The sequence below is a fragment of the Pleurodeles waltl genome, chromosome 3_2, assembly GCF_031143425.1.
Source record: "Pleurodeles waltl isolate 20211129_DDA chromosome 3_2, aPleWal1.hap1.20221129, whole genome shotgun sequence".
In the NCBI taxonomy this organism is placed as follows: domain Eukaryota; kingdom Metazoa; phylum Chordata; class Amphibia; order Caudata; family Salamandridae; genus Pleurodeles; species Pleurodeles waltl.
This window is the reverse complement of record NC_090441.1, coordinates 132,233,884-132,253,834: the sequence shown is the minus strand read 5'-3', so window position 1 is coordinate 132,253,834 and position 19,951 is coordinate 132,233,884. Positions and strand designations below refer to the sequence as shown.

Genomic DNA, 19,951 nt, shown 5'->3' with positions numbered 1-19,951 from the left:
GATGCTGATGATGTTAGTAATGGAGTCGCTGAACTGCTGTCGTTGGCTGGGAGCCTGTAGACTAGGGTCCCTTGGAGGGTGGTGTTTGGGTCAGTGTGGATTTGGAAGTGCAGGTGTTCGGCGGGGGTGAGGGTGTCTTCGGTGTTGGTCGTGATCCTGAGGGTTTTCTTGTGGATGATGGCGATGCCTCCTCCTGGTTTGTTGGAGCGGTCCCTGCGGGTGATCTTGTAGCCGTCTGGGATGGCTATGTGGATGTCAGGCGCTGAGGAGGGGTTCATCTAGGTCTCGGTCAGTAAGGTGACGTCTGGGGTGGCTGGGAGGTGGGGGGAGGAGAGGACAGCTTGGAGGTGGGAGGGGGACGAAAAGCAGTGCAAAAAAGGGGGTGAAGCTGAAAAAGGGGGCAGAGCCAGCGGGGCAGCTGCGGCTGGAGTGCAGGTCGGGAGAGAGAGGAAGGGGTGGGGCCACAGGAGCAGCAGCGGGGGGAGACAAAAAGGAGGAGAGCGAAAGTGAGAGAGAGAGAGCAGAGTGAGAGTGAAATGTGGAAAAGGAGCACTAAGGGACAGTAGTGAAGCAGAGCCGAGAGCAAAGCAAAGCAAAAGGAGGAAAGAGACAGAAGGTAGCCTAGTAGGAAAGCAGAGCTCTCCCACTAGACACCAGGGATGAAGCGCAGGCCGAAGCGTGCGGGTGGATGAGGGCCTCGAACTCCTGACAGGGGTCAGAAGTTCAGAGGAGCCAGGGAAAGGGCTCTATTTACAGGGTGAAGCCACAGGAGGCAGAGCAGTGCACCATTTTAGTGAAATGTTGTACTCAATTGCCCCATAATTCTAGTTGTGATGCCTTTAATCACCATATCTAAATTAGCTGCACATTACCAGTTGATGAATTTATTGACAACATTTTGTTTGTACCTGTGACAGTGGAATGTGGATGACTAAGTGTTAGAAATTGGGTTGTTGGTTAGCTGGAGGGGTAAACCGTAGTTAAACAACAAGAACAATCTAGTCAGGGTAAGTGTCAGGCAAACTCTAAATTAACCTTTGTTCACCCTCTGGTGGCTTGTCACAGATCAATCAGGCTTAACGTAGAGGCAGTGTGTTGAGTATTTGTGCAAACACTTCACACATTAAAACAGTGAAAACACTACACAAAATGAATCCATACAACTTTAGAAAAATAGAGTAAGATTAAATAAATAACACATGACCAAAGTGACAAAATACAATAAGTGGAACTTGTGTTGTGTATTTCTAAAGAATACACTGTAAAATATCACTTAGAAGCAAAAAGCAACAATCAGGAAAATCTGTTTGTGCTGGACCAGGACAAAGTCAAAAGCTCAAGATGGCCGCGATGGAGCACAGGCTGGCTACAGGGATCAGGTTAGGTCCTCTCAACCAAAGTACCTTAAATCCTGGCTGCAGAACGTTGTGTCAGTTCAGAACCATGCAGTAGAAGGGATGTGTTGATTTTGCTCCATGCAGCAGCGGCGATGTGTCGGTTCTGATGCAGCGAGGGAGTGGTATGAGTTCTTGCTGCATCAGTGTCAAGGATCCAGGTGCCGGGGCTTGGGATGCAAAAGCTGGTGAAAAGGGTGCATTGTGCAGGCAGGGCAATGTGTCGGTTCTGATGAGCGCGGAGGCTGCAATGCAGAGTTTTGGCGTCATCGTTGATGTTGCCATTGACAGGCATGCAAGGACCTTGCTCCTGGAACATCGGAGTGACAGTTCTGAAGGAGATGCGCCAGTCCTAAGATGTGAGGCGATGTGAGTCCAGTTGTGTCGGTTCTGACTGATACAGTAGAGGCGATGCATCGGATCTGCTCCTCACAACAGTAGTGATGCGTTGATTATGCTCTCACAGCAGAGGATGCATCGGTTCTGCTGGAGCAAATATCTTAGGCCCACTTCCTAGGGTCCAGGACTTGGGTGGCACCACTTGCAGGACAGATTAATGGATGGCAGAGTCCAGGTGCAGGAGCAGAGTGGATTGAAGTCTTTTGTGTCCCTGAGATTTTGGATCAGGAAGCAAGCCAGTTTTCTTACCCTGTCAAAGAAGCAGCAGCACAGCAAGGCAGGAGTCAAGCAAAGCAGCAGTCCAGCAAAGTGCCAGTTCTTCAGCAGCACAGCAGTCCTTCTTCCTGGCAGAGTAGTCACATGTTCAGAAGTGTACTGAAGTTGGGCTGCCAGAGGTCCAGTACTTATACCCAGTTGGGCCTTTCAAGTAGGGGAGACTTGAAAGACAGGCCTTGGAAGTGCATAGAGGTCCTGCCCTTCCTGCCCTGGCTCCTGACTCCCTACAGGGGCTTTTACAGCCCTTTGTGTGGGATAGGACACAGCCTATTCAGGCGTAAATGAGGCTGTGGCCAGCTCCTCATTGCCATCCTGCCAGGATGGACCATCAATTCATTCACACGTAAGCTCCAACTGTGTGTGGCTGTCTAGGAGGAATACACAAACACAACTGCATCCAGTCAGGTGACCAGAGACGGGATGTAGGCACCAAATGGCTAAGGCAAGAAAATACCAACTTTCTAAACGTAGCATTTTCAGAATTGCAATTTAAAATCTGACTTCACCAGAAGTTAGGATTTTAAAATGTGATTCCAAAGGCACCAAACTTGTGGGTAGGTGGGGTGTATCTCTTCCTATTTGGAGTGTACTCCTTTAAGGTGTAATAAGTAACTCCAATGTTATCCTCTGGGAGGGATAGGCCCTGCAGTAGTGAAAAATGAATTTAAGAGTTTGTCACTACTAGAACATGTAAAACTTAAAAGTACATATCTAACTTTTTTAATACACTGCATCCTGGCCTTGGGGCTGTCTAGGACCTACCTGAGGGGTGCTGTATATGTATTAAAAAGGAAGGTTTGGACCTGGCAAAAGGTTTACTTTGCCAGGTAGGCATGTCAGTGTAAACTGCACACACAGACTCCGAAATGGTAGGCCTGAGGCATGCTTAAAGGGCCTAGGTGTGAGCTTCACCTGCCAGTGACATGGTAGGTATCCTTTGAAGTGCAGGAAGGGGTTGGGCACAGCCTCCTAGGCCACCCTTCTCAAGTAACTAAAACACTTCTCCACACCCAAGACTTTTGTCCACTGTCTGAGAGCCATCTACATCCCACCACAGATGTCAGCAGTCAGTTGACACTGGCAGAAAAGCCCCCTGGCTTAGGCTGGAAAATTACAGTCCTCTAAAAGTGTTATTTTCAAAAGAGTGGTATCAAATCAGACTTGACCATGTCAAATTTAGATTTTAAACCTCTATTTGAATAGCCCTTGAACTATCATTATTATTATTTGTATTATTATTATTGTTATTATTATTATCTTCATTATTATTAAATGTTTTTTCTACTTTTTTGGCTGACTTTTCTGAAACATAAAAGGGATGAGACTCCTGTGTGAGCAGGCTGATGCTCTAAAATGTAGCTGACAATCGTGCATTGGTTTTCCATTAAGGGAAACATGTTACATGATGGCAGCCTCTGAGCACACATTTTTCGTGACCGTGCATATGTTTAGGGCATGTAGGGTGCATCGGGATGTGTGCTTGTGAATGCATGGTCATGCAAGTGCCCATTTTTTATTTCCTTTTTTACATGGTGGATGACTATGTTAGAACGATGAATAAAAATGTAACACTGTATTGAAAACGAGAGCTTAAAAACCGAAAAACAAAGAAGTGACTGGCCAAGAAGCACTTTGCAGTTGCTTGGTTCTTAATAATAATAATATTAATCCTCATCATCATCACCACCATCATCATCTTTATCATTATTATTAGTATTATTAGTATTATTTAACCAGGGGAGCCTGATGAGGAATGGGACAAAGAGCACGATGGGGATCATTAGAAAGCACAGGAGGTTGGAATAAAAAGAGAGCACATGGCAGAGAGAGAACAAGGTAACCCATGAGCTTCCATGGAGTGCTGAATCTAAACTAAAAAGAGAGTCCCTTCCAGTGTGCATTGCAGGGATACAAGTCTTCCAATCAGAGCACTCTGAGACCAAATGCTCCTTGGTGGGGCAAACCCAAAAAAGGGAGGAAATTCATCAGATCAGGAGGAGCAGACAACTGGTCCAGACATCAAAGCCCTCCGGTCACGAGCAAGGGGCTGACTCAAAACCCAGACTAAGTATAGTTTACATTTTGGAAACAATAGGTGTGGCCAACAGACAGCTAAAAGCGTCTTTCACAGAGACCTAAAATAGGAGAAAACAGAAGAGTACGATTTGCATTTGTAATGCAGGTGTAGAGCTTGAAGGCCTTTTCTAGCAAATACTGCACCTTAAATTCTCATGTTCTGCTAATATATGGTTATTAGATTTCCGAGGCCGCTGTAGCAGTGCCTCAACTGTAGCACACAAAAAACAATACCTGCAGGAAGCACAATGAAGGCTGAGCCTGTGGTGCTTCTGCCTTCAGACGGAAGTGGAGCCGGACTGGTAATTCTGCCTGCCTGTAAGCACAGGTTACCACCCAGTGTGTTCCATGGCAGCCTTCCCAGTTCCAGATGTTTCCGGGAAGCTGACAAATTAATGTTTGTCCGTGACCGTGCGGGAAGCCGGTGAGAGCTAATGCAGTGATGGGAAAATGTGGCCATCGGGGGGACTGCAGGGACGCAATTCATTAAACTGCAGGGAAACTGATCTATTCCGGGAGAGATTTCAGCAGTGACAGATGGGTTTACGTTCTCACACTCTTACGCGCTCCGGCCTGCCATCACCCTCACACAGTCTCTGCAATTAGAACTCTTTCCCCTCTTCTCTCTCTAACTCTCTCTTGCTCTGTCTCTATCCGTTTCTTTAACAATTTCTCTATCCTCCTCTCTTCAATGCCTTTCTTCCCCCTCTTTCTCTCATTTGTTCCCTCTCTCTTGCTCTCTCCCCATCTCGTTCTCTCAATCCCTCTCCGTCTCAATCTCTGTCCGTCTTATTGTTCTCTATTGCTTGTTCTCTCTTTTTCTCCTTTTCTCTCCTCCTTTCGCTCTGCCTAACTCTTTCTGTTCCTGTCCCTCCTTATCACTTTCTCCCGCCTTCTCCCATTTTCGTGCAATCTCCCCCTCTCCCGCTCAGTCTGTCTTTCTCGTACCCTGTCTCATTCAGTCTCTCCCTCTTTCTTTTTCTCACTTTTCCATCCTCTCTACCTTTCTATCTCTTTTTCTTGAAATATTCTATTTCTCTCTTTTTCGCTGTGTCGCTTTCTTCATATTTTTCGGTTAAGTTGTTAGCCTCACTCTTCTTCCTCTCTCTCTTCCTGTACCATTACCTAACTGGCCTCCTCTCTTGCTCGCGCTTTCTTTCCCTATCTCTCTTCCTTTATGTTTCTCTTTGACTATGTCACATTCTTGTTTTGTTTTCTCTTTCTCTCTGTTTTATTGTCTCATACTCATCCTAAGTTCAATTTTTTCCACCTCCCACTCTCTTGCTCTCTATTTCTTTATGTCGCTGTTTTTCTCTTTTACTCTGATTTTTTCTGAATCGTTTCCTCTCTGCCTCTCATGCTCTTGTGCTCTCTCTAATTCTTTCTGTGTCTGTACCAAACTGTTGCAGACACTGCTCGGAACAGGCGTTAAAAGGGGGCATGCAGTTGAATACAATGGGCCCCTATGTACTCTGCAAGAGTAGCAACAAAAGTTTGGCACTACTACTGCAGAGTACATCAATAGCATCATGAATGATGATGCTATTGCCCCGTACCCTGCGGCATGGTGCGCCGTATTTTAAATTTGGTGCACACATGGTGGTGGTGGGGGGGGCGCGAAAGGGTGGAAGAAAAGTGGTGCTGCACTGTTTGCAGAAGCACCTTTCTTAAATATGCCCGTATGAGTTCCTGTGCATGCATATGACCCATCTAGGTCAAACGGTCGCCTTTCAAAAGTCAATAAAATGAGTACCAATTACTATTTGCTAATAACCACTGTTCATTAACCTGGTCTATGGAACAGACATTGGATTAAAGTGCTGTATACACAACAGATTATTATTATCATTATTGATTAATCCTTGCATTCTCAGAAGACCTGGGCGGAGTTTGAGGAGTTCTGCTAGGCGGAACTCCACAATGGACCGAAAAAACTCTGCCCTGCTATGCGGAGTTCTGTGAGCGGTGGAGTTTGGGTAAGTTGTGCTGTCCACACTGACTTTCAGCCTGGGAGTTTCTCCTGTGCTGTAAAATCAGTGAGAATGGCATCAAGCGGAGTGCCATAGGGCTCTAACCTCTTTCTCCTGAGCAAGCATGTGACCCATCAGGGGCGTAGCTTCCATGGGTGCAGCAGGTGCAGTAGCACTGGGACGCAGAGACCTGAGGAGCCCACTAAACCCTGGCCTCAGGACTCACTGTGACCCATTCCCTCACAGTACACACAGGGCCGGCTTTAGCGCTGGTGGCGCCCGGTGCGACAATCTTTTTTTTCACCCCTTAACCCTGGGGCTCCCTCACTATTAACCGGCAAAAGAGCCCCTCATCTCTCCATAGCCTCTCTCTTACACACATTTAATTTGTTGTAAAGCACTGGTAGAGGCTGGCTTTATTAATCCACTCAGCTATCCACATAAAATACAGATCTGCTCTGTGAAGCAGGCACATTAATCCTCTGTGCTACTTTACGGCGAGTGTAAACTGCCACCAGACAAAACTCCAGTCTCTCTCTCACGCAAGAACATTGATCACAAGAGTTATCTTGATATTTGTATTGCTGTCTGAAAGCTAGATGGACAAAGAACTCTGAGGCAGATGTTTTTAAGTTGTAAGTTATTGCTAAACACAGTGCCCCCCCTCCAGAGCCCAGTGCAGCCACACTAGTCGCATCGCCTTAGAGCTGGCCCTGCACACACACAATGAAAACTTCTGCGAGCCTCTGAGCTGGGCCCCATTTCCATCAGGCTCCATCTCGCATAGCCTTGCCTCGCAGTCCCACTAGAGTGACTTGTAGAGTCCCACACGAGCAGGTATTAGAGTTACATGGGCTCAAAAAAGTGCTTTGTTGCGTCTTCTACGAAGGTTTCCTCAGTGCAGTGTCCTTGGAGTAGGTCTTTGTGATTCACTCCAAAGACGACTGAAAACCCCGTGGATGCAGCAGCTCTGTCTCTAGAGTGAGGTGGTCCTGCCCCATGGGTACTGTGTGAAAGCATTTCAGACCGGTAACTAAGGGCTACCGCAACATTTCTATGCAATTAGTGCTTCCAGAAGCCGCAGCTAAGTGACCTATTACTTTTCTTGTAGGCAGAAATGAATTATAGAGCATCTTTTATCAGGTCTTTCATGTGGTCACTGTTTGATGGGCAGCATCACACGTGGGCACTTGTATTATTGCACTCCAATTGGATAACAAGGTTATTACCTGGGGCACTTGACTGTCTTGAGCTCACAAAGTCGAACAGTTAAGGTATTAGTTTATGAAGTGAATTGGGTTTTAGACTCAGTGACAGCATGATAAAGTAAATACTTTTCATTGAACTCAGTCTTTGGTCCGTGCAATCCCTTCAATGGAGAATAGAACTTTATTCGAGAGGAAAGTCAAACGATGAGTTGAAACTGTGGCTCACACAGAAAACCAGAAGGTGCCGAGTTCTGACCCTCAAAATACAGTCCTAGAACGTAAGCTCTAGCTGCTATATTTTTCAGTATATTTTACATCTTTTGGTGAATGCTAGCCTATGTTTGTGAGCTTTTAGCTGGCTCCAAGGACTGTCAGGCGTACTTGTGTTTGTAACTCAGTTTACTCAATAGGACAGAAGTGCCAATCGAAGGATTACCGTGTGGACGACCTGCGTATGTTTGCCCTCCAATTCAATGAGGACTGGATAAAGTGGACACCTCGCTGGGTTAAAACTCTAAAAAAAGAGACGTCCAACTCAGTGGCAAACGTGGTGACTTTGGGGTGTGAAGAGTGTTTCCAGGTGACAACTAGCATAGAGAAGTGCCAGGCAGTGTGTTGTGCGTAGTGCAAGCTGAGGCAAAGAGACCCAGCTGCCAGGCAGTGTGTTGTGCATTGTAGAAGCTGAGCAAAGAGTCCCAGCTGCATAGAGAAGTGCCAGGCAGTGTGTTGTGCATTGTGGTAGCTGAGGCACAGAGACCCAGCTGCATAGAAAAGTGCCAGGCAGTGTGTTGTGCGTTGTGCAAGCTGAGGCAAAGAGACCCAGCTGCATAGAGAAGTGCCAGGCAGTGTGCTGTACATTGTGCAAGCTGAGGCAAAGAGACCCAGCTGCATAGAGAAGTGCCAGGCAGTGTGTTGTGCATTGTGCAAGCTGAGGCAAAGAGACCCAGCTGCATAGAGAAGTGCCAGGCAGTGTGTTGTGCATTGTGGAAGCTGGGGCAAAGAGACCCAGCTGCATAGAGAAGTGCCAGGCAGTGTGTTGTGCATTGTGGAAGCTGGGGCAAAGAGTCCCAGCTGCATAGAGAAGTGCCAGGCAGTGTGTTGTGCGTTGTGCAAGCTGAGGCAAAGAGACCCAGCTGCATAGAGAAGTGCCAGGCAGTGTGTTGTGCGTTGTGCAAGCTGAGGCAAAGAGACCCAGCTGCATAGAGAAGTGCCAGGCAGTGTGTTGTGCGTTGTGGAAGCTGAGGCAAAGAGACCCAGCTGCATAGAGAAGCGCCAGGGAGTGCGTTGTGCGTTGTGGAAGCTGAGGCAAAGAGTCCCAGCTGCATAGAGAAGCGCCAGGCAGTGCGTTGTGCGTTGTGCAAGCTGAGGCAAAGAGACCCAGCTGCATAGAGAAGCGCCAGGCAGTGTGTTGTGCATTGTGGAAGCTGAGCAAAGAGTCCCAGCTGCATACAGAAGTGCCAGCTGCATAGAGAAGTGCCAGGCAGTGTGTTGTGCATTGTGGAAGCTGAGGCAAAGAGACCCAGCTGCATAGAGAAGTGCCAGGCAGTGTGTTGTGCGTTGTGCAAGCTGAGGCAAAGAGACCCAGCTGCATAGAGAAGTGCCAGGCAGTGTGTTGTGCGATGTGCAAGCTGAGGCAAAGAGACTCATCTGCATAGAGAAGCGCCAGACAGTGTGTTGTGCATTGTGGAGCTGGGGCAAAGAGACCCAGCTGCATAGAGAAGTGCCAGGCAGTGTGTTGTGCATTGTGGAAGCTGAGCAAAGAGTCCCCGCTGCATAGAGAAGTGCCAGGCAGTGTGTTGTGCATTGTGGAAGCTGAGCAAAGAGTCCCAGCTGCATAGAGAAGTGCCAGGCAGTGTGTTGTGCGTTGTGGAAGCTGAGGCAAAGAGTCCCAGCTACATAGAGAAGTGCGAGGCAGTGTGTTGTGCGTTGTGGAAGCTGAGGCAAAGAGACCCAGCTGCATAGAGAAGTGCCAGGCAGTGTGTTTTGCGTTGTGCAAGCTGAGGCAAAGAGACCCAGCTGCATAGAGAAGGGCCAGGCAGTGTGTTGTGCATTGTGCAAGCTGAGGCAAAGAGACCCAGTTGCATAGAGAAGTGCCAGGCAGTGTGTTGTACATTGTGCAAGCTGAGGCACAGAGACCCAGCTGCATAGAGAAGTGCCAGCTGCATAGAGAAGTACCAGGCAGTGTGTTGTGCATTGTGGAAGCTGAGGCAAAGAGACCCAGCTGCATAGAGAAGTGCCAGGCAGTGTGTTGTGCATTGTGGAAGCTGAGGCAAAGAGACCCAGCTGCATAGAGAAGTGCCAGGCAGTGTGTTGTGCGTTGTGCAAGCTGAGGCAAAGAGACCCAGCTGCATAGAGAAGTGCCAGGCAGTGTGTTGTGCGTTGTGTAAGCTGAGGCAAAGAGACTCATCTGCATAGAGAAGCGCCAGGCAGTGTGTTGTGCATTGTGGAGCTGGGGCAAAGAGACCCAGCTGCATAGAGAAGTGCCAGGCAGTGTGTTGTGCATTGTGGAAGCTGAGCAAAGAGTCCCCGCTGCATAGAGAAGTGCCAGGCAGTGTGTTGTGCATTGTGGAAGCTGAGCAAAGAGTCCCAGCTGCATAGAGAAGTGCCAGGCAGTGTGTTGTGCGTTATGGAAGCTGAGGCAAAGAGTCCCAGCTACATAGAGAAGTGCCAGGCAGTGTGTTGTGCATTGTGCAAGCTGAGGCAAAGAGACCCAGTTGCATAGAGAAGTGCCAGGCAGTGTGTTGTACATTGTGCAAGCTGAGGCACAGAGACCCAGCTGCATAGAGAAGTGCCAGCTGCATAGAGAAGTGCCAGGCAGTTTGTTGTGCATTGTGGAAGCTGAGGCAAAGAGACCCAGCTGCATAGAGAAGTGCCAGGCAGTGTGTTGTGCATTGTGGAAGCTGAGGCAAAGAGACCCAGCTGCATAGAGAAGTGCCAGGCAGTGTGTTGTGCGTTGTGCAAGCTGAGGCAAAGAGACCCAGCTGCATAGAGAAGTGCCAGGCAGTGTGTTGTGCATTGTTCAAGCTGAGGCAAAGAGACTCATCTGCATAGAGAGGCGCCAGGCAGTGTGTTGTGCATTGTGGAGCTGGGGCAAAGAGACCCAGCTGCATAGAAAAGTGCCAGGCAGTGTGTTGTGCATTGTGGAAGCTGAGCAAAGAGTCCCCGCTGCATAGAGAAGTGCCAGGCAGTGTGTTGTGCATTGTGGAAGCTGAGCAAAGAGTCCCAGCTGCATAGAGAAGTGCCAGCTGCATAGAGAAGCGCCAGGCAGTGTGTTGTGCACTGTGGAAGCTGAGGCAAAGAGACCCAGCTGCATAGAGAAGTGCCAGGCAGTGTGTTGTGCGTTGTGGAAGCTGAGGCAAAGAGTCCCAGCTACATAGAGAAGTGCCAGGCAGTGTGTTGTGCGTTGTGAAAGCTGAGGCAAAGAGACCCAGCTGCATAGAGAAGTGCCAGGCAGTGTGTTGTGCGTTGTGCAAGCTGAGGCAAAGAGACCCAGCTGCATAGAGAAGTGCCAGGCAGTGTGTTGTGCATTGTGCAAGCTGAGGCAAAGAGACCCAGCTGCATAGAGAAGTGCCAGGCAGTGTGTTGTACATTGTGCAAGCTGAGGCACAGAGACCCAGCTGCATAGAGAAGTGCCAGGCAGTGTGTTGTGCATTGTGAAAGCTGAGACAAAGAGTCCCAGCTGCATAGAGAAGTGCCAGGCAGTGTGTTGTACATTGTGCAAGCTGAGGCACAGAGACCCAGCTGCATAGAGAAGTGCCAAGCAGTGTGTTGTGCGTTGTGCAAGCTGAGGCAAAGAGACTCATCTGCATAGAGAAGCGCCAGGCAGTGTGTTGTGCATTGTGGAGCTGGGGCAAAGAGACCCAGCTGCATAGAGAAGTGCCAGGCAGTGTGTTGTGCATTGTGGAAGCTGAGCAAAGAGTCCCCGCTGCATAGAGAAGTGCCAGGCAGTGTGTTGTGCATTGTGGAAGCTGAGCAAAGAGTCCCAGCTGCATAGAGAAGTGCCAGGCAGTGTGTTGTGCGTTGTGGAAGCTGAGGCAAAGAGTCCCCGCTGCATAGAGAAGTGCCAGGCAGTGTGTTGTGCATTGTGGAAGCTGAGCAAAGAGTCCCAGCTGCATAGAGAAGTGCCAGGCAGTGTGTTGTGCGTTGTGGAAGCTGAGGCAAAGAGTCCCAGCTACATAGAGAAGTGCGAGGCAGTGTGTTGTGCGTTGTGGAAGCTGAGGCAAAGAGACCCAGCTGCATAGAGAAGTGCCAGGCAGTGTGTTGTGCGTTGTGCAAGCTGAGGCAAAGAGACCCAGCTGCATAGAGAAGGGCCAGGCAGTGTGTTGTGCATTGTGCAAGCTGAGGCAAAGAGACCCAGTTGCATAGAGAAGTGCCAGGCAGTGTGTTGTACATTTTGCAAGCTGAGGCACAGAGACCCAGCTGCATAGAGAAGTGCCAGCTGCATAGAGAAGTGCCAGGCAGTGTGTTGTGCGTTGTGGAAGCTGAGGCAAAGAGACCCAGCTGCATAGAGAAGTGCCAGGCAGTGTGTTGTGCAAGCTGAGGCAAAGAGACCCAGCTGCATAGAGAAGTGCCAGGCAGTGTGTTGTGCGTTGTGCAAGCTGAGGCAAAGAGACTCATCTGCATAGAGAAGCGCCAGACAGTGTGTTGTGCATTGTGGAGCTGGGGCAAAGAGACCCAGCTGCATAGAGAAGTGCCAGGCAGTGTGTTGTGCATTGTGGAAGCTGAGCAAAGAGTCCCCGCTGCATAGAGAAGTGCCAGGCAGTGTGTTGTGCATTGTGGAAGCTGAGCAAAGAGTCCCAGCTTCATAGAGAAGTGCCAGCTGCATAGAGAAGCGCCAGGCAGTGTGTTGTGCATTGTGGAAGCTGAGGCAAAGAGACCCAGCTGCGTAGAGAAGTGCCAGGAAGTGTGTTGTGCGTTGAGTAAGCTGAGGCAAAGAGTCCCAGCTACATAGAGAAGTGCCAGGCAGTGTGTTGTGCGTTGTGGAAGCTGAGGCAAAGAGACCCAGCTGCATAGAGAAGTGCCAGGCAGTGTGTTGTGCGTTGTGCAAGCTGAGGCAAAGAGACCCAGCTGCATAGAGAAGTGCCAGGCAGTGTGTTGTGCATTGTGCAAGCTGAGGCAAAGAGACCCAGCTGCATAGAGAAGTGCCAGGCAGTGTGTTGTACATTGTGCAAGCTGAGGCACAGAGACCCAGCTGCATAGAGAAGTGCCAGGCAGTGTGTTGTGCATTGTGGAAGCTGAGGCAAAGAGTCCCAGCTGCATAGAGAAGTGCCAGGCAGTGTGTTGTACATTGTGCAAGCTGAGGCACAGAGACCCAGCTGCATAGAGAAGTGCCAGGCAGTGTGTTGTGCGTAGTGCAAGCTGAGGCAAAGAGACCCGGCTGCCAGGCAGTGTGTTGTGCATTGTAGAAGCTGGGCAAAGAGTCCCAGCTCCATAGAGAAGTGCCAGGCAGTGTGTTGTGTGTTGTGCAAGCTGAGGCAAAGAGACCCAGCTGCATAGAGAAATGCCAGGTAGTGTGGTGTACTTTGTGCAAGCTGAGGCACAGAGACCCAGCTGCATAGAGAAGTGCCAGGCAGTGTGTTGTACATTGTGCAAGCTGAGCAAAGAGTCCCAGCTGCATAGATAAGCACCAAGCAGTGTGTTGTGCGTTGTGCAAGCTGAGGCAAAGAGACCCAGCTGCATAGAGAAGTGCCAGCTGCATAGAGAAGTGCCCGGCAGTGTGTTGTACATTGTGCAAGCTAGGCAAAGAGACCCAGCTGCATAGAGTGGCACCAAGCAGTGTGTTGTGCAGTGTGCAAATGTGAGACCGAGAGACCCAGCTGCATAGAGAAGTGCCAAGCAGTGTGTTGTGCATTGTGCAAGCTAGGCAAAGAGACCCAGCTGCATAGAGAACTGCCAAGCAGTGTGTTGTGCATTGTGGAAGCTGGGGCAAAGAGTCCCAGCTGCATAGAGAAGTGCCAGGCAGTGTGTTGTGCATTGTGCAAGCTGAGGCAAAGAGACCCAGCGGCATAGAGAAGTGCCAGCTGCATAGAGAAGTGCCCGGCAGTGTGTTGTGCATTGTGGAAGCTGAGGTAAAGAGAGTCAGCTGCATAGAGAAGTGCCAGGCAGTGTGTTGTGCATTGTGGAAGCTGAGGCACAGAGACCGAGCTGCATAGAGAAGTGCCAGGCAGTGTGTTGTGCAGTGTGTTGTGCAAGCTGAGGCAAAGAGACCCAGCTGCATAGAGTGGCACCAAGCAGTGTGTTGTGCATTGTGCAAATGTGAGACCGAGAGACCCAGCTGGATAGAGAAGTGCCAGGTAGTGTGTTGTGCATTGTGCAAGCTAGGCAAAGAGACCCAGCTGCATAGAGAAGTGCAAGGCAGTGTGTTGTGCATTATGGAAGCTGAGGCAAAGAGACCCAGCAGCATAGAGAAGTGCCAGCTTCATAGAGAAGTGCCCGGCAGTGTGTTGTGCATTGTGGAAGCTGAGGTAAAGAGAGTCAGCTGCATAGAGAAGTGTCAGGCAGTGTGTTGTGCATTGTGGAAGCTGAGGCACAGAGACCGAGCTGCATAGAGAAGTGCCAAGCAGTGTGTTGTGCATTGTGGAAGCTGAGGTAAAGAGAGTCAGCTGCATAGAGAAGTGCCAGGCAGTGTGTTGTGCATTGTGGAAGCTGAGGTAAAGAGAGTCAGCTGCATAGAGAAGTGCCAGGCAGTGTGTTGTGCATTGTGGAAACTGAGGCACAGAGACCCAGCTGCATAGAGAAGTGCCAGGCAGTGTGTTGTGCAAGCTGAGGCAAAGAGACCCAGCTGCATAGAGTGGCACCAAGCAGTGTGTTGTTCATTGTGCAAATGTGAGACCGAGAGACCCAGCTGGATAGAGAAGTGCCAGGTAGTGTGTTGTGCATTGTGCAAGCTAGGCAAAGAGACCCAGCTGCATAGAGCGGCACCAAGCAGTGTGTTGTGCATGGTGCACATGTGAGACCGAGAGACCCAGCGGCATAGAGAAGTCCAGCTGCCCAGAAATCCTCCCATCGGTGTGTTCTGTAAGTATAACTCAAAGAGAACCTACCACATACATGCACCAAAACATAATTTTGTTAAAAGCAACAAAGATCAATTGTAAACAGGTCTGATCTTCCCTTACACAACTACCTTAATGTCGGCGTGCCGTTCATCAAACTGCCACCCAGGATGTGCCCCTAAGTGTAGACTCCAGCACCCAGTTACCCTGCTGACACCGCCCTCGGGTACCCTCGTGCCTTGGGTGCTCCAGCTACCGGACCACCACGTGCTGGAGACTCCGGGGCTATGGTGCCTCTCCTGGCTTCGATTCCTGGTCCCATCCTCTGGCCGGCCTCGTTCCCCCTCGCCACGCACTGCTGTCCCCCCACCTGTCTGTGGACCCTTCGCTGTGAACAGCTTGTGTCAGGAGTCACAGGTGTGTTTTTCTCTGATCTTTGCCCATGTATCCTCCCCTCTGCCTCCCAGCATCCCCTGCACAGGCTGTACCTTCGCTTCCTTCACTCCGTATCCACCATCTTATGTCAAAAGTCACTTTTTCCTGTTTCCGTTTCTTCGCCCCTCCTCGCCTGCCCTCCCCTGTCCTCACCCACACCATAAGCTTCTACTACCTCTTCCCATCAGTCATGCCTAAAATGTTGTGAGAGCTGGTGCGTGGTTTTTTGATGTGCCCCTTAACTTCAATCTCTCTTCATCTCTCTCATGCCACTTGCATCTTCTCCATAGACTGTCTCGGTCTATGTATCAGTGGTCATAGGTTTATTTTTTTTACTGTCACTTACACCTTCCTGAGCTCATCGGTTCACTGCCTCCCCACAGCCTCCTCATTGGTTATCCCGGCCCCTTCCTCCAGATTCATCTGTGGTGTCTGGTGGTCGTTTTTCAGGTGCATCCCTGATCTCCAATAGAGACTGTGCACCAAGCAGGAGATCCACACCCCAAGAGAGAGTCTCTGCATAGAGGTGTGAGACGCACACCCATGATTCAGACTGTGCACCAACTTATGGATCTCACACCGAGAGAGCGAGACTTTGCTTCACGATGAGAGGCCTGCAAACTATGCTTGAGGTTGTTCTTCAAGTAGTGAAACTCACTCCCAGTGAATGAAGCTGCTCTCCAAGGCCTGAGACGTCAGAATCATACTCCCACCTAGTAAGGCAGACTGCGCAGCAAGGTGTCATACTCCTTGCTAATGAGGCAGACTGTGCACCAAGGTGTCATACTCCTACCGAGTGAGACAGACTGTACACCAAGGCGGCATACTCCTTCCCAGTGAGGCAGAATGTACACCAAGGTGTCATACCCCTACCCAGTGAGGCAGACTGTACACAAGGTGTCATACTCCTTCCCAGTGAGTCAGACTGTACTCAAGGTGTCATACTCCTACCCAGTGAGGCAGACTGTACGCCAAGCTGTCATACCCCTACCCATTAAGGCAGACTGTGCAGCAAAATGTCATACTCCCACCAAGTGAGGCTGACTGTACACCAAGGGTCATACCCCTACCCAGTGAGGCAGACTGTCCCATCATCTGCAGCCAAGCAAGGATCTTTTGTCGCACCCAATCCTGCCCACCTGGCTCTCCCTGACATTGCAGACCAGGAACGTACACATCTGGAAATGATTCATTTATTTACTAATAAACACCACTTGCCGTAGTCATATTTTCTGCGCCTAAGCCCTTCATGTTTTCCCTGCAGCTCTTACCTCTTCCACCAAGTCTAATGGTTCAGAATGTAGACCATAGGATGCTCCTACCTGCTAATCCTGTCCTTGTTTACTGATGTGCAAAGAGTGCATGAGGGAATCAGAAGTGGATCACCTAAGTGTGTCTATGTACTTCCTGTAGGACTAGCAGTTAGTACCAGCAAAATCCATCGGTTTCACCACTGTGCAGTCAAAAGTATTACAACTATATATTTAATGTCTCTTACAATATTATGGTTCTCTAGGTGTAGCACATGATATTTTGTCAGGACTACATTTCTGTGCTCTATATTCTGGCAAATAACCACATCCCACATAAGCACAGGAATCACCTTTCAAATGAGGGAACACTTGTGACTGATTAGAGCGAGCTTTGGGTCTGCACATCTATTACAGAAGGTCCTGGGATCCCTTAAAAAGGAAATCACCTCAAATTTAATTACATATAAGGATTTACATTATATATAATTACACTTGAAGTGGTCTGAGGTGATTGAACCCTTAATATAATTTCGTCCATGCAAACTTGTGACAGCATCACAGGCGTTGAACCACCTTAAACCATGAGGGACTTCAATAGAGTTCAAAGTTTAGATTGTTGGAGTTTGTTTGCGTTCAACTCCCCCTGGGCAATGGGCCAACTTGTGCCATTGCAGTAACCATGTCTGCAAGGAACATTCACAAGCTGTGCTCTCTAAAGGTTTTGCTTACAAATAGTTTTTGAGCTGTCTGTTGTTAAAGACCTATCGTGGCCAATATCAGAAATTAAACTGGCCTTTGGGTATTACTTACCAATGGTTTTGTTTTTCGTGAACCTCGTTTACGTGCTTCTTCTTCTAGGGCTTTCTTTTCTCTTCTTGAGTTTGTCCCTGTCCTGAAGCTTAGCTTCTTTACCATCCTTTCGACTGGATGCCTTCTATTCATCTCCAGCTCACATTCTGGGAACTGCTTTTTGTCCTTCTTTTCATCACTCCATGAGAATGCAAGTGTTGTCTTGCTCTCGCCCTCATGAGCTGCTTTCTCACTCAAGTTTCTGCCCCCACACTCTCTGTGTTGCTCCACAGCTAGTCTTTTGCTTTACAGACCCCTCCCTGCTTATGTAGTGTATTTTTCACCTCAAAAACTCACCCTTTGCTCTCTTCTCCCCATTGCTCCCCCACAGTTCAGTGTTAACTACGAGTGGGTGGAATTCACAGAGTTTCAATCCACTGAATTCTGCAGAGTTACAGGCAAACTATGGAGATTCTATTGAAATTCCGCCAATGGGCAGAAAATATGCAGCTCACAGTGCAATTTAGCACCGGTGGCGCGAGCAGTGCTGAAAATCAGCGCAAATGGTGGCAAGCGTTGTGCAGGAGGGTGCGGCCAATTGAGCTGATTTTCATACTGAGTAGAAAATCTACTTGAGTGGCAGCAAATCTACTTCAATGGCAGCCCTCTGATGTCGATGCACTAGCAAACACTGGTGAACGCTCACGTTAGAAAATCATGATAGAGAAGTCAAATTTCGCTCTGGCTAGTCAACTTGCATATTCTGGAGCCTCGCAGGAGAAAAATTCTAGTACGCGGTGATTGGTGGAATTCTATCAGAATTCTGCGTTAAAGAGTGGCCAAAATTCAGCAAATTCCGCAGGTGGAACAGAATATTTCGCCCACCCCTAGTGTTAACTTGTACCTGCTCTACTGCCTATACTTATTACATTCTTTTTTATGTATTTTTTTCTTTTTTAGAAAACCCAACAGTTTGCATCTGCTACAGAGCTTCTCCTTTCGCTTAAAGTGAGATTTCATGCATATTTTTTTTTTATTTTAATGTATCTTTCCAAAATTATCATCTGCCTTCTTGAAATGCTAAATTAAAAGTTAAAAACAAAAAAAATGCCTGCTGCATTATGACTCATACCTGCTCACATGTGATAATACATGTGCACTAAATGCCTCAGTGTCTGGAAGTATGGGGCAGATTTAAGAGCCCCTAGTGCCACATTAGCGTCATTTTTTACACTAATGTGGCCCAACAAGGCCAAAATCACAGCGCCAAATTTACAAAGTAGTGCCATGCATGCATTGCTCCACTTTGTAAGCCTTTGTGCTACATTATGCCTGTGCCAGGCACAATGTATGCAAAGGGGGTGTGCCCCCATTACGGGGCCCAAAAAAATGGCGTCATTTTCTTCGGCACTTTTAACGCCTGCTCATGGCAAGCTTTAAATGGAGGCACACCATTGTTTACAATGGGCCTCAATTGGCTTTGCAGGATTAGGGTCAAAATGTTGACACTAATATTGAAAAGCTCCGAACTACCACCATGGCGCGCCATATCCTAGATACGGCGCACAGATGGTGGCATTAAGGGGTGCTAAGGAGTGCAAGAAAATTGGCGCTGCACTGGGTGCAGCGCTATTTTCCTTAAATCAGGCCCTAGGGACCAGATGTATCAAAGTTCCATTTTGCATTTCTTAAATAGAGAATTGTTTAAAAATCGCTATTTCAGATAATGCAAAATGGAATGTAACAAAATAGCGATTTCCTAATAGCGAATTCTAAAAATTTGCAATCGCTAGTAGGGAATCGCTATTAGGGAATGAGATTCCATTCGTTCCTATGGGCCTAAAGACCCATAGGTGTGGATGGTTTTGCATTTACTAATTTGCGAATTCCTATTGGGAATTCGCAAATTAGGTAATGCAAAAACAAGGGTGCTGAGGGCCTAAAGCCCCCATTGATGCACCCCCCAAAAAATTGTACACATTTAAAGCTCACACACGCCCTGGGGGCATGTGTGCTCTATGTGGCACTTTAACAAATGCATTTTTAATGCATTTTTTTTAAAGTGCACATGGTTACCGCAATTTGGAGTTGGTGGTATTTGCATTTCCTAAATGCCCAGTTCGCATTTAGGACATGCTTGATACGTGTGCATAGGAAATCGCAAATAGGAATTGCCTATTTGTGATTTCCTATTTAAGGAATCGTAAATTGCGATTCCCTCTTCGGAGTTGCATTTATAGGGAATCGCTAAAAATTGTGATTCCCTAAAATTGGACTGCGATGCCTTTCATGCATTGTGAAAGGCTATTTTGCATTCGCAGACGGTGGAATCTTGCAATTTGCACCGTTTGCAAATACAAAATGTTTTGATACATCTGGCCATTAGTCTTTTAAGAGGCGGAAACACGGAGGCAGGTCCCTGAGAGTAAAAGACCACAGATTGTGAAACACCTTTAAACCTTAACTTCAGATCAGAAACCAATCATAAAGGAGTTCAGCAAACTTCTAAAAAACACAGGCCCATATTTATACTTTTTTAGCTTCGCATTTGCGCTGCTTTTTAACGCAAAAGCAGCGCAAACTTACAAAATACAATTGCATTTTGTAAGTTTGCGCCGCTTTTGCGTCAAAAAATGACGCACATGCGGCGCTAAAAAAGTATAAATATGGGCCACAGTTTTTAGTCGTGTTTTCAAATGACCTGTAAGAAGGATCGCAACTCCAGAATGTCAGACACGGGGTCCCACCTTTTCCAGCTGGAGTCTAACCTGCTGATACTCCTTATTTAGGCGGCACCTGTTTGTCACCCGAAAGGAGGCATCATATTTAATAATACCTATCAAAAAGTAAATGTACAAACAAACAACTCTGACCTACCTTTCAGCCCCCTACTTTGTCTGGGTACATCAAAATTCCACTAAACTTTTACACTTTTATCCTGCTGTCAATAAAGGTGCACCTCACCCAGTTTTCACCCCGGATGCCCTGTGCCTGAAGACATGTCAGATGCTGCACTTGCACTCAAAATCCATACATTGCATTACACATTGCTCACTTTGGAGGGGCGAAGGCTTGTTTGGCGAGATTTGTCTGTGAAGCAATCTGCTAATGAAAGTCAGGCTAATTGTAATGAAGTGTTGCCGAGGGTTTCATTGT

General features: G+C 48.1%; 1 protein-coding gene across 2 annotated transcripts in view; it reads right to left on the bottom strand.

Annotated features, from left to right (window-relative positions):
• PITPNM3 (PITPNM family member 3) overlaps positions 1–19,951 on the bottom strand; it is a 1,929,018-nt gene that overhangs the window by 1,111,681 nt on the left and 797,386 nt on the right. The window lies entirely within an intron of this gene.